Source organism: Tenrec ecaudatus, chromosome 14, assembly GCF_050624435.1.
Source record: "Tenrec ecaudatus isolate mTenEca1 chromosome 14, mTenEca1.hap1, whole genome shotgun sequence".
NCBI lineage: Eukaryota > Metazoa > Chordata > Mammalia > Afrosoricida > Tenrecidae > Tenrec > Tenrec ecaudatus.
The window spans coordinates 25,751,527-25,763,918 of NC_134543.1; the positions used below are offsets into that span (position 1 = coordinate 25,751,527).

Here is a 12,392-nt window from a genome sequence, read left to right on the forward strand (position 1 = left end):
CACTTACAAAGTAACAGCATTCTGCTAAGATTTTCCACATCATCGTCTACTTCAAGCTCAACAAGTTCAAAAATAGTGTTCGGTGGGTCAGAAAATAAGCCCTGGCAGTGGAGTGGATCACACACTGGTCTGTTCACCAAAAGGTCAGCAGTTCAAATACACCAGGGATAGATGAGGTTTCTACTCCTGTGAAGATGGACCGTCTCGGGAAACACACGGGGTCAGTCTTTCCCTGCTCCACAGGGTCACTGTGAGTTGTAATCAACTCCATGGCAGTGAGTCTGGCTTTCATGGTTTATATAGGTCCAAAAAATAAGGGGCAGAGAGTTTAAAAAACACATAGGAGATCACACCATGATGGAACCAGGATTTCTGCCCAGCACTGAGTGAAAAGCTTGTGATCTTATGCATGCAACTAGCACATAGTAGGTCTTCAAGAAGTTGGACTTTCCTTTTGGGTGAATTTCAGTGTCTTCAGTGGCTTTGGGGCTACCATACACCCTCTTACAAGTCACTTCTTATTGGATTCCCTCTTTCCTGAAGCTATTCGGAATCTCGATATTCAGTCCACTTCTTTAAGCTTCTCTGTTTAAACAGATGTGTTGATAATGTAAGGTTTGGGTAATGAGATTTTCCAGGCCATAAGTTGCTAACTGTGAATTAATTGTCTAGCTTATTTGCAATAAATAAGGGGACTATTACATGTGAAAAAGAACCACACAGACTCGCAGAGCTTGTGAAGAAAGATTATGAGCTGCACTGCCTAAGCGTCTGCTATCAGCTACACTGGAAGACCTGTCCAAAGACATGAACGAGGACCACCTCCGGACTTTACTTGAGGGCACAGCTATGCTCACGACTCAACTTATAGAGCCAAGAATACCACTTGCGTTGCTTAGCAGCTGTGACTGTGGGCAAGTTATGTCAATACTCTGAACCTTAGTTCCTTATCTGTACATTATTAGGTGTGGAATAGATTCTTTATCTGTACAGTATTAGGTGTGGAATAGATTCTTTATCTGTACAGTATTAGGTGTGGAATAGATTGCTTCTAAGGTCCTTATCAGTGCTAGTGTCCAATGGTTCTATATGAGCTGAGAGTTGGGTAGACAACGATTTCCCTGTCCTGTGACACCCTGGGATGTTGTTATGGTTAAGAATAAGTTTAACCTTGCTTTTGAAATAACCAATTCCACCGCATTCAATCTGGGACTATTCTGAGCTTGAGACCAAGCAGACAACACACAGTGCCTATTGTGGGCCTAGGTCCTTCCTCCTGGTGAGAAGGTGAGCAAAAGCACTCTTCTCCATAAACATGTCCGTAAACCCCACTGGCCACGTAAAGCCATGATCCATACGATATGACAATGTCGAATGACAACAGGGGCTGTGGGACTAGAAACTCACATGTTCTGCTTAAACAGGCTCAGCCAGTTTCACCAAGACCCCCGATACGGGGGCCTCCCCTCCCAGCAGTACATCCAGAGTCCCGACCCCATCCCCCTTTCAATGACTGCTAGATTATGAAAGAAATCATAACCATGGCAAGTAGAGATTGGTTGCCAAAACTAGTGCTGTTTAGCCTGAGAGTGACTGATGCTATTTTGTGGAAAAGGGATAGTTTCACCTTGATCTGTTTATCCCCCTGCCCCTGGCACAGTACATATCCCAGTCTCCCAGTCAAAGCATATTCAGTGAATAAATCCTCTACGCCTCCAGAGACCTGAACCAGAGCCAGAATAATGATATTGGAAGAATAGAGATTTTAGTTCACGGGAAAGGGATTTTCCCCCCACTAATTTTTCATGTTATTCAAAATGGAATAGGTGATTCAGGCAGAACTGAGCTCTGTTCTCATTGGATAGCGACCAAACGGACCCAAAGCACAGCTGAGGCATCCTCTAAGTCCAAGTGGTCAAGTTATTTAAGCTACCTCTCACCTGTATTGCAGCCCTGGTGGCATAGTGGTTACACATTGGTCTGCAAGCAGCAAGGTCAGTGGTTTAAAACCACCAGTGGCTCTGCAGGAGAAAGATGAGGCTGTCTACATCAGTAGAGTTCAAGTCTCAGAAACCCACAGAGGCAGTTCAACCCTGTGAGTCCGAATCGACTAGATGACACTGAGTTTTTGGTTTATGATCCCTATTCCTCAGCTATAAATGGAAATAAAAATAACATCATTTTTTCTTACAGTTACTGCAGCAATTAATTAATCCATTCATTGTTAAGCATTTAGTACCCACATACTCACTGCCATAGAATGGATTCTGACTCATAGAGTACAAAGCTTTGTCTTACTCTGCCAGAACTGCTACTGGTTTCGACTGCCAACCTTGTGGTTAGCAACACAACACATAACCACTATGCCTCCAAGACTCTCAGTGTTTATTACTGCCCAGAAAGAGAATAAACCTGTCCATGGAACCCACACACAACTCAGGGATTTTGTCAGGGGTGTTTAGACATCAGTTATTGTTTTGGTCTAAAAAATCTGGGGTCCTTTCCAACTGTGATTATGAAGCTGTAAATCCCTGGTAAAAGGGTCAACCACATACAGTCTCTTTTAAACTATCTATATAGTTAGCAGACAACACAAAAGTCTCCTGCGGCAGCCAGAGGTGGCTGTGTACGGGGTGCACCGGCCAGGGGGCCAATCTTCGTGTTGTGTATGGCGTGCTGGGCTCGTGCACTGCTAGGATCGCAAACAGGTTACAGTCAAGCTTCCAGACTAAGATGGGTAGGAAGCAAAGCCTGGTGATCTACTTCTGATACTCAGTCAATGAAAACCCAATGGCCCAATCAGGGCCATGATGTAGAATCAGGCAGCGTGTTGTCCCTTGTGCATGGGGTTGCCTTGCATCTCATCAGGGGCCAACGTTGAAGCAGCCAACAAGAGCAACAACAGGGAGCAGGTCTTTTACCCATCAGTCTCTCCTCCTTTCCTTCTCCCTCTCCCCTCAACACAGCCTGGCCTTTGCTGCTGTCCACACGGAGGGGCGTCATTTCACAGTGGCTGGAGACCCCGGGTTGCTTGTGGCAAGAAGTTTCACTGCAGGCCAAGCAGTGGGAGCGAGAGATCAGAGGCAGCTGGCTGGCGATGCAGTCTCTGGGAGAAACAGATTTCCACTTTGTGTGGTGACATTAACAGGCAGCAAATTTCATCAGACCCAGAAAGGAAGTCTTCAGGGGGGAGGAGAATTCCACTAAGCACACGTCAGAACACTTAGTTATCTTCCCTTTACAACAGCCCCAGAAGGAGATGAAGAATTGCCAACCTTTGCTAGTGTCAGTAGGTGGCCCCAAGCAACTGTATGGAAACAATATTTAAATTCCCGTGGACCACCGTGGACGCTCTAGACACGGGGCAGAGCAGGGAAGATTGAAATCTGAGGGGCACATGGCTTTCTTTCCACGAAGTCACAAAGGCAGGGGATTTTCTAATCCCACAGATTTCATAAGATTTCTGATTTACCGGCTTGTCAGAAGACTCTGTTGGGGTATGTCATTTGGATGAGAATGCCCGGCTGTAAAGGTTAAACATGTTAAGAAGCAAGAAATGATCTTCTCCAAGACAGCTTGTATGCACTTGCCAGGGAAATAGCCGCTCGGTCCCCTATATTTGAAGATGCATAGCCGAGGCGTGAGTGAGTTGAAATGGATCAGTATTGACCGTTTTGAATTGGACAATAATAGACTCTACTGTACCAGAAACGACAAATTTAAAGGAGTGGTGTCCGCCATTGATTGTCAAAAAGAAATGTCCATATCTATCCTGAAGCACAACACTGTCATGACAGGATAATATCTATATACCTACACAACCATTAATGTCCAAAAGGAAGAAATGAAAGATTTTACACACACACACACACACACACACACACTTTCTGCAGTCTGAAAATGATCAAGCATGCAGTCAAGATGCAGTGGTAATTACTGGTGATTGCAATATCAAAGTTGGAAACAGAATAGTTAGGCGGTTGGGTAATATGGTGTATTTTGCGACACCAACAACCTATTTGTCACAACTGCATCCTTAACATCAGCAAAGTCTACAACGGCAATCGAAAGACACTCTGATGGAACTGTTGATGAAGCCAACACCGAAAAAAAATATTATCAAGGGCTGTTGGAGAAGGCAGAGTGAAGTCTTAAAACGCAGTGGGCAACGGGCATGGAAATACAATGCCCAAAGGGAAAACACCCCCCGTGTTTCTCAAGGTGAAAGAACAGAAGACAGAAATCCCAGCATTTAGTGACAATATCGAAGGACTCCGTGGCCAAATTCTGCACAGGGAGCATTAAAAGAAGATAGGAGGAATACACACAGTCACTTTATCCAATAATTTCAGGAGGCAGTATATAATTGTACCCAATAGAGTTGACAGACATGCAACCATTTCAGGAGACAGTACGTAATCAAGAAGCGATGATTTTAGAGGAACACGTCCAAACTGTATCAAAAACACTGGTGATGAACAGAGCTCCAGAAATTGACGAAATACCAATGAGGCTGTTTTGGAACAGGGCTTCTATATTAATGAAGACATAAATTAATACAGTGACGGCAACAATGGGCTCAGACATAGCAACTATTAGGATGCCACAGAAACACAGAGTGTTTCGTTCCACTGGACACAGGGTCACTGCGGTCAGGACTGATGGGATCTAACAATAACACGCCAATGAGGACATAACCTAAACCTAATCACTTCTGAGTTATAATAAAGAGCAGATTAGTCAGAGAAGTGCTCACATGCAGGGAAAGCAAGGAATACCTGGGGCTGCAGGAAGGCATCAACACAGCCTAATTTGAACTTTCAACCCCCGAAAGAGTGAGGAAGGAGATTTCTGCTTCTTAAAGCCACCCACCTGGACATTTCTGTTACAATAATAGCGGGAAGCGACGTCGACAGCATGTCAAATAAAATTTACCAACATACACAAATGATCAGAGATTGAACACATGCCTGTGTTGTAATATTGCGATTGTGCTGGTCAGTAACTCATGATGAAACACACACACACACACACACACACACACACACACACACACACACACTGACTGCCATTGCCTGAACTGGAGATCAGAATCAGGTGACATTCTAAATAGATCTTCCTGTTTCTAGGAAGTGATCCTCCAGCTTACTTTCAAATCTGGCCTCAGACAAATTGGCATATGGTTGAGACAGCTATGGTAGCATGGGGGTATTTAAACATAATTCTTGTCAATTTAGGATTACCCTGGAGTCTGCATGTGAAGGGTCAATAGTTCAATGTAGTCTAAGAACCTAACCCAAAGTAAGCTCATAACTTCCCTTAATAAATAGGTGGTCTCTTAACTCTCCCCTCCCGTTACTCCTGACTGGAGTGAGGAAGGATTGATTGCAATGTTGTGGCAGAAACATCAGAAAAGGTGGTAACAATCCCCTTGGGTTGTGTTTTAAAGTACTTGTTTCTCATAATTTAGCAGCATCTCAATTTATTGCCTCCATAATTGGCAGATGTCTGCTGGTAGTTAAGCAGCTCTTAGCAAACGCTATAATGAAGGTACAGACATCAGTGCAAATGGCTACCATGTGGCTACGTCTGACGGCATCACGGCCCCCAGCAGGTGGGATGTTGCTCACCAGCAGCTGCCAAGCACTGCACAAAGAGGCTGACCCACACACGCTCATGCTGAATGTAGAGGGCAGTCTATGCTTTCCAAGGCTTTTTAGCCTGTTCTTCTGAGACCTTTAGCATCTGAAGACTCAAGAATACCCTAGCATCGGCTTTCCTCTTGTTGCAGTAGCAGCAACGGTGGTCAGGGGCCCTGGAAAGCTTTTCTGTTTGGAAAACACTTAGGCAATGTGGTCCTCACCTAATCTGGTGTCAATCTGAGGATGAAGAGTGTAGGGGTGGAGTCTAGCCTCTCAATCCAGAGATAGCCAATGCGACTTCTGTGTGGGCATGGCCTTCTCCTGAGAATTCTGGGAAATCTGGTCACTTCCTCCTTGGAGGTGAGAGACTCTCTGCCACTTCCTGGGAGACATTGCAGAAGACAAGCCACATGGATGCAACCAGACCTCTGAAACCAGAGAAGCCACAGAGAGACCCTGCCAGCACTGAGATGCTTACAACGTCACTGGACCCGAAGACTTTCTACCCACTGGCTTGTGATCCTTCTGCATGTGGCTTCATTGCATGTGTTTCATGAGTCTGAAGAGGACTTTATATATTGATATCAGACATATGGGCTAATCTCGGACTTACGGACTTGATCTGGACTGGACGGGAATGTTTTCTCCATGTTCAATTGCTCTTATATATAAACCTATTTCTTATACACATATGTGTGCCCGTGGATTTGTTCCTCGAGTCTACCCAGACTCACACAGGCAAAGACCGGACCATTTCCTGGGACTATGCAAACCTATGGCTATCAAAAGGAAACTTTACAGAACTGGACGAAGGAGAAGCAGTGAGTCCGAGGACTGTTAAGGTCCTAGCCAGAGATCTATCTGCACACCTTAAGCACCAGTGGATACAAAGGAGTGGAAAATGAGACACTTTGATTCATGTCAATGAACTGTGGGCCTCTTGGACAGCGTCTTTCTTTGATATAGGTCATTATGCTTCCATAAGGGCTAAGTGATGGACTTGGGAGGAGACAGCCTTCTAATTCTCTTAAGAAATCAAAGGTTTTGTTCATTATCCTATCAGTTAAAACTTACTTCTCATGGACCTGAAGTATAGATGTCCACCAAGGCCTTTAATGGGAAAATTCCACTGCAGAACTAACCCCAGTCTCCTTATCCAGCTGGATCTGCAGTCGATAAGGAACAGACACCCACACTCCTGCCCTGCCCTTCCCTCACCTTTACCCTTCTACTGGAGATAGAAGAGGGGCTGCCAAGCTGATGATATTTGAGAAGCACCGAGTGTTAGGGTTGAAAGGGCCCTAGGAGAGCAGGAAACCCAACCATTTCATTTCATTGGCAGAACAGGGAGGCCAGAAAGTCAAGTAATTCTCTCAAGGTCCTTCATACATCGAAATAAAAGGTCTGGATATTCCTGGGGATATGGATGGTCACAATGCAGACGCCCTTTGTAATGGCACCAGAACCTGTAAAAGTGGCCAACATTGTTCTATTTGCCTTGGAAGTCAGGTGTTCTGCTACTTCTGTATCAGTATGTCTGCCTGGGCAGACTTCAGGGTAAGCAGACCTAGTAATATAATAGCAGACTATGTTGAGCATATTAGAGTAGGCAGAATGGGGCTCAGCCAAGGAAAAGGCCTCCCTTAAAATGTAGCCCTGTGTGGGAAGCAGGCAGTGGGATGAGAAGAGAACTGGATGGATCCGCATGTATCCAAGACGTGCTGAGCTGGGGTGCCCCCCCCCCCACACACACACCTGCCCCTTGGCCCCATCCTTTCTAACTGTTCCCCTTTTCTCCTGTGATAATTCCACAAAGCTTGCTCTTTGGCAGATGCACTGTAGTTTGGAAGTGACGTCTGCATCTCTTGTGCTAGACAGAGAGCTCTTTGAGGGCAGAACCTAGGTCTTCTACACACTTGTATCCTCATGACATGGAACTTCAAACTCTTCACACAGAGAAGGACTGGAAAACTGCCTACAGGATTCTTAGGTGAATGTTGATATCAATCCAAAAGATGCATTTTCATTTATTACCTGTCAATGTTCTGGACCCCAAACCTCTGAAACTAGAGTCATTTAAGATAGAAATGTTTCCAGCTGGTAGCCATTTTAATCATCTAAACTTCATACTTGCACACAAGCACAGAATACATTTGAGCCCCCTGGACTCATATGCTATGTGTTATTTCATTAGCCCTAGGAAGAAAGGCCTGATGACCCCCTTTGACAAAGAAGCCATCAAAGTCTACAAAGCAGAAAGTGCGCTTATGGAAGGTGCAGCCCCTTGACTGCAAATCATCCCCGATGCACACTGGCCACCACAATGTATTTGGGCATCTCCATGAGCAGTTCCGTTCCGTTGTGCTTGGGGTGTTGCCATGAGTTTGAGCTGACACCCTCAACTAACAATAACAACACATTTAGTTGTCCCACTAAAAACAAGAAAAACGCTGAGGGGGATTTAGCCTTGGAGGAGAGGGACAAGTGCAACATGTGTTTTGCTCGGTGAGTTTAACAGGACTTGCTGAGAAAGATTGAAAGCGGGAAGAGAAAAATCAAGAAAAATGCCGAGGACAAGGGTGATGCAAAGGAGAAAAGGTTTGGGACAGAAGACGAATCACAATATTGGGTTTTCTCCACACTACGCATGAGAAACATATCAGCCACCCAAATGGTAATGCCAAGTCTACGAGTAGATACAGAACTCTAGAGTCCCGGGAGAGTTCCAGATTTCATATCCAGCTTTTGAAGCCACTGATAAATGAGCTTTGCCCTCATAGAAATCGATAGGGCATTAAAGAGAGTCCACAGACCAAGAGGAGACGTAAGGGAGATCTGCAAAGCCTTCAACATTTAGTAGTCGTCACATACTCGGAATTCAACAAATTTCTGGAAAAATCCCTTTGTCGTTTACTCCCTATTGGTTCTGTGACTCTTTGAAGCCCTCTTCTAGGACGTGGATAGCACAGGGCTAGCTGGCAGTTGTTATTGGACGCCGTTGAGTTGGTTCCAACTGGCCCAGTGCTGTGGCGCCTTCACAAGTGTCCCCTGCTTGAGCCTACTGCGCAACCCTGGGGTCAGTCCAGTTCCTGGGGTCAGTCCAGTCCCCTCTGCTTTACCAAACAGCACTTAGAGAGCTAGAGATGGGGGTTGGTGGCATGGTTTTATGATTCTGACCTTATGACCTCAATGACCTTATACTTTATTAAAAGAAAAAAAAACCTACAAGAGGGAACAGCTTCTCCATACAATGGACCATGCAATGAATTCCACTAACTCTCACAGTCATCAAGTGGATTCCTACTCATAGGCCCTTAAAGGACAAGGCAGAGCTGCTCCTTAGGGTTTACAAGCTGCAAATCATTATAAGAGCAGACGGCCATGTCTATCTTTCAAGGGGCACCTGAGAGGGAGACCTCTGTGTTCAGCCTGATGATTCTTGTGCAATGGACGAGAAGTTATGAAACATGAGCTCTAACATTCTTTAGTTCACTCACTCCCTACCTCAGAGTTAATTCTGAGCTTATCAGGCTTCCAATCCCTGACCTATGAAATCAGGCACAAATGACCTCAAAGGTGGCTATGGTTTCCAGGTGACACCAAAATGACACTTTCTGGCTGGTCTCAGAGCAGCCATCTGTCCCAGGGAGAGTCTGGTCTCGTTGCCCCCAGGGACACAGAGCAGTGGTCGGAGTGGGTCTCTGGCATGCCGCCTGCATGCCTTTCCTGTTGGATCCAGAGTCCATTGAGAGACCCTCAGGCCTCAGTGTTCTCCATTTGTAGCCAGTGGAGCCTCAGGGGCCAGTGAGAAGTGCAGGATCACCCCTCCACCATGTTTCCTTAGTTCTGAAAATTAATATTCTCGAAGGCAACAAATCTACATGATCTCCGGAAATATATCTTAGAGCAGACAGCAGGAGTGCACCACCAAGATCGGGAGGGGGAAAAGAGGTGCAGGAGTTCCACATGGCCGGGGCTGCCACAGAATAGACCTTCTGGGGCAGGGTGTCCTCACCAGATAACACCACAGAAATGGCTCAGTGAGCAAGCACACGCACACAAACACCATCCCACAGAGACACATTATAGCAAGGAAGGGAGATTGTAGATTGTGACACACTACTAAGTGGGCAAAGCAAAGCACATATTGTAACCTTGAATGAAATTCCAGTTGTATACAAGAAATACAACCTCGGTAACAAATAAGGAAAAAAAAACACACTGTGGTAAATATACCAATTTTATAGTTAGTTATACATGAGTATGGAGTAATTTAAAAATCTTGTTATTGTCTATACTTTTAGATTTTTATATAATGTGTATCTAATTATTTTATACTATTCTTCCCACCCAACTACTAAAGCTGGCTTACTTAAAGAATCCTGCCCCTTTTACCATGGCCTCAAGAGCCGTGGACTGACTGCAACCCTAAGCCCCAGGGTCATGAAGTATTTGAACATAAGGGAGAAGTGAGATGGAAAAAAGTATACAAGTATACGGCATTATCTATGCTGGAAAAGAATCCAAGCTATTCTCCTGTACGGGCAGTTCCCAAGAGACTCAGCTCTCCCACCTCTCTCCAAGGGAGAACAAGAAACAATTGGCCTTCAACTGATCTCGTGGAGGGATGCCTGGCCTGCCAGGGATCCCTACCCGTCACGAACAAGACATGCTTGTACGGAGAGAGACCCCAGGCACGGGGCAGGGTGGACACAGTCCCCCTAGGAATAGGTTTATGGCAGAGAGAAGGGCAGAGTGTGGCTGACAAATAGCTCTCTTTGTAAGGAAGCACTTCAAGATATACATAAGGGTAAGCCCCTTTATTTAACCTGGTTAACTCTGCCCACCTGGACAAAGGTGATGAGTGAAGAGTCTGATAGATTAAAGCAAAGTAAGCCAAACTCTTCCTTTTGAAAGTGAAAGAACTGAATGGAAAAATCCAGAGCTTAAAGGTCAGGAAGGCTGATTCACTTTAATAGTAATGGCTTGGGGATCCCAGTGCTGTGCTGTGTCTGCCTCAGCGATGTATCTCGTGACACCTTCACCTGACCAGTGTCTTCCAGGAAATCCCTCAGTGAGCCCCCCACAGGCCACTCCGTAACTCTCAACCACTGGTAAGAATTAGTATCCGCATTTCATAGATGAGGGAAATGAGACTTAGAAAAATAAGTGGTGGTTTTACATCCTTCAGATAGTAAACGGCGGAACCAAGACCAGAACTAAGGTCTATATGATTCTAAAGTTCATGCAACTAACTACTAAGTACTGTACTTCAGGCTATTGTTATTCTACGGATAGACTTATGCCAAACCTTATTACCTCTCTTGTTTAAATTTTTAAAAAAGAAGCCTATGCTTAGAAAAAGCAATCCGCAGAAGAGAATCAGCAGCAATCTGTCTCAAGCTGAAGCCCAAGAGTCCACAAGGAAATCAAGTACTTAACCTTGCTGTGGGCAAAGGAGCTTCACCAAGTGAATTGAATCGCTGGGCTACCCTGGCAGGAGAAAGGTGCCCATATCATCCCGGGACAACACATCATGTCTTCTCAAGAAAGAAGAACTGTAGACCAGACTAAAGACAAGTCAGAGGGTCTGCTTAGTTGGGGAAGACTTCACAGGATACCAATCCAATAGTCAGATGTCAAGACTGGCAGTCACGCATCTTCACAGGTAGTAGGAAAACTTCTGAGAGGAAGCCAATCATCCATTTTTGACTATAGAAGAAAGATGCCCAAGAAAGCGCCTCCTGGTCTCCTATACTCATGGTTCCCACTTCTTTCCCTTCCGCCCTTTTCTATGATAGACACCCCCAGCCAAAGGACCTGTCTCTTGACTACTTACTCTCTTTACTCAGGGACCTTGGGCTATTTTGATCTAGGGGCCTGGGGTTTCTACCACTGCCCTTTTGCTTTGATTACCAGTTTCCTGCTTCCCACTTATGACTTCTCCATTTTATATAAGCACTGGCCTCTTTCTAACACTACCATTCCTGTTGTAGGTTCCCAAATCCCAAGGGACATACCCCATGCTGAATCTCAAGGTAGCGTACAGATGGTGAACATAGCCAAGGAATTACATTAGGCTTAGCCCCTGAAGTACAAATGATCAACCTGGGGCTTTGGGCTAATGCTCTAGACAAAGAGAAAGACAGAGAACAGTCAACTGAGTATCCAGGTTGACATTGTTAGTGAGTGAGGGAAATATATCTTAATCCAAAGAGGCTAAAGCTCTCTATAAAGAGTGATGTCAAACACGCTTCTGTCACCAGTCTTCTGTATCCAAAAGTGTCTACAGTGAATTCTATGGATCCAGATGACGTGGTGTATTTTTGCATTCCCAGTACCTAACACTGTGCCTAGTACACAGTAGGACTTCAATAAGTATGAAAAACAAAGAAAAGATACCCCAAAGCCTCTACAATGAGAAGTCAGTTTCAAGAAGGAAAAACAATGTCATTGGGATGCTATATTTTCTTCACTGGCGATGTCGAGTCCTATCATTTTTACACTCCACTGATTCATTCCGAACACGGTGTCAGGAACAATATAGGGGCAAAAAAACAATTAGCAGGGGGACAAAACAATCAGCAGAACCGTCTGGGATTTGAGCGATGTGTAGATCAAATGTCTTGAATTTGCTGGCTCCTTCTCATTTGGTCCAGAATGGATGACTCTTGGCTTCACTGTACCAGGAATAATTGTCCCTCATATATCCCTAATCAGCTGCCTTTTAATGACTAGTCAGAAGTGGCA

At 45.0% G+C, this 12,392-nt stretch overlaps 1 protein-coding gene across 6 annotated transcripts in view; it reads right to left on the bottom strand.

Annotated features, from left to right (window-relative positions):
• Positions 1-12,392, bottom strand: part of NRXN3 (neurexin 3) — a 1,780,548-nt gene that overhangs the window by 1,230,310 nt on the left and 537,846 nt on the right. The window lies entirely within an intron of this gene.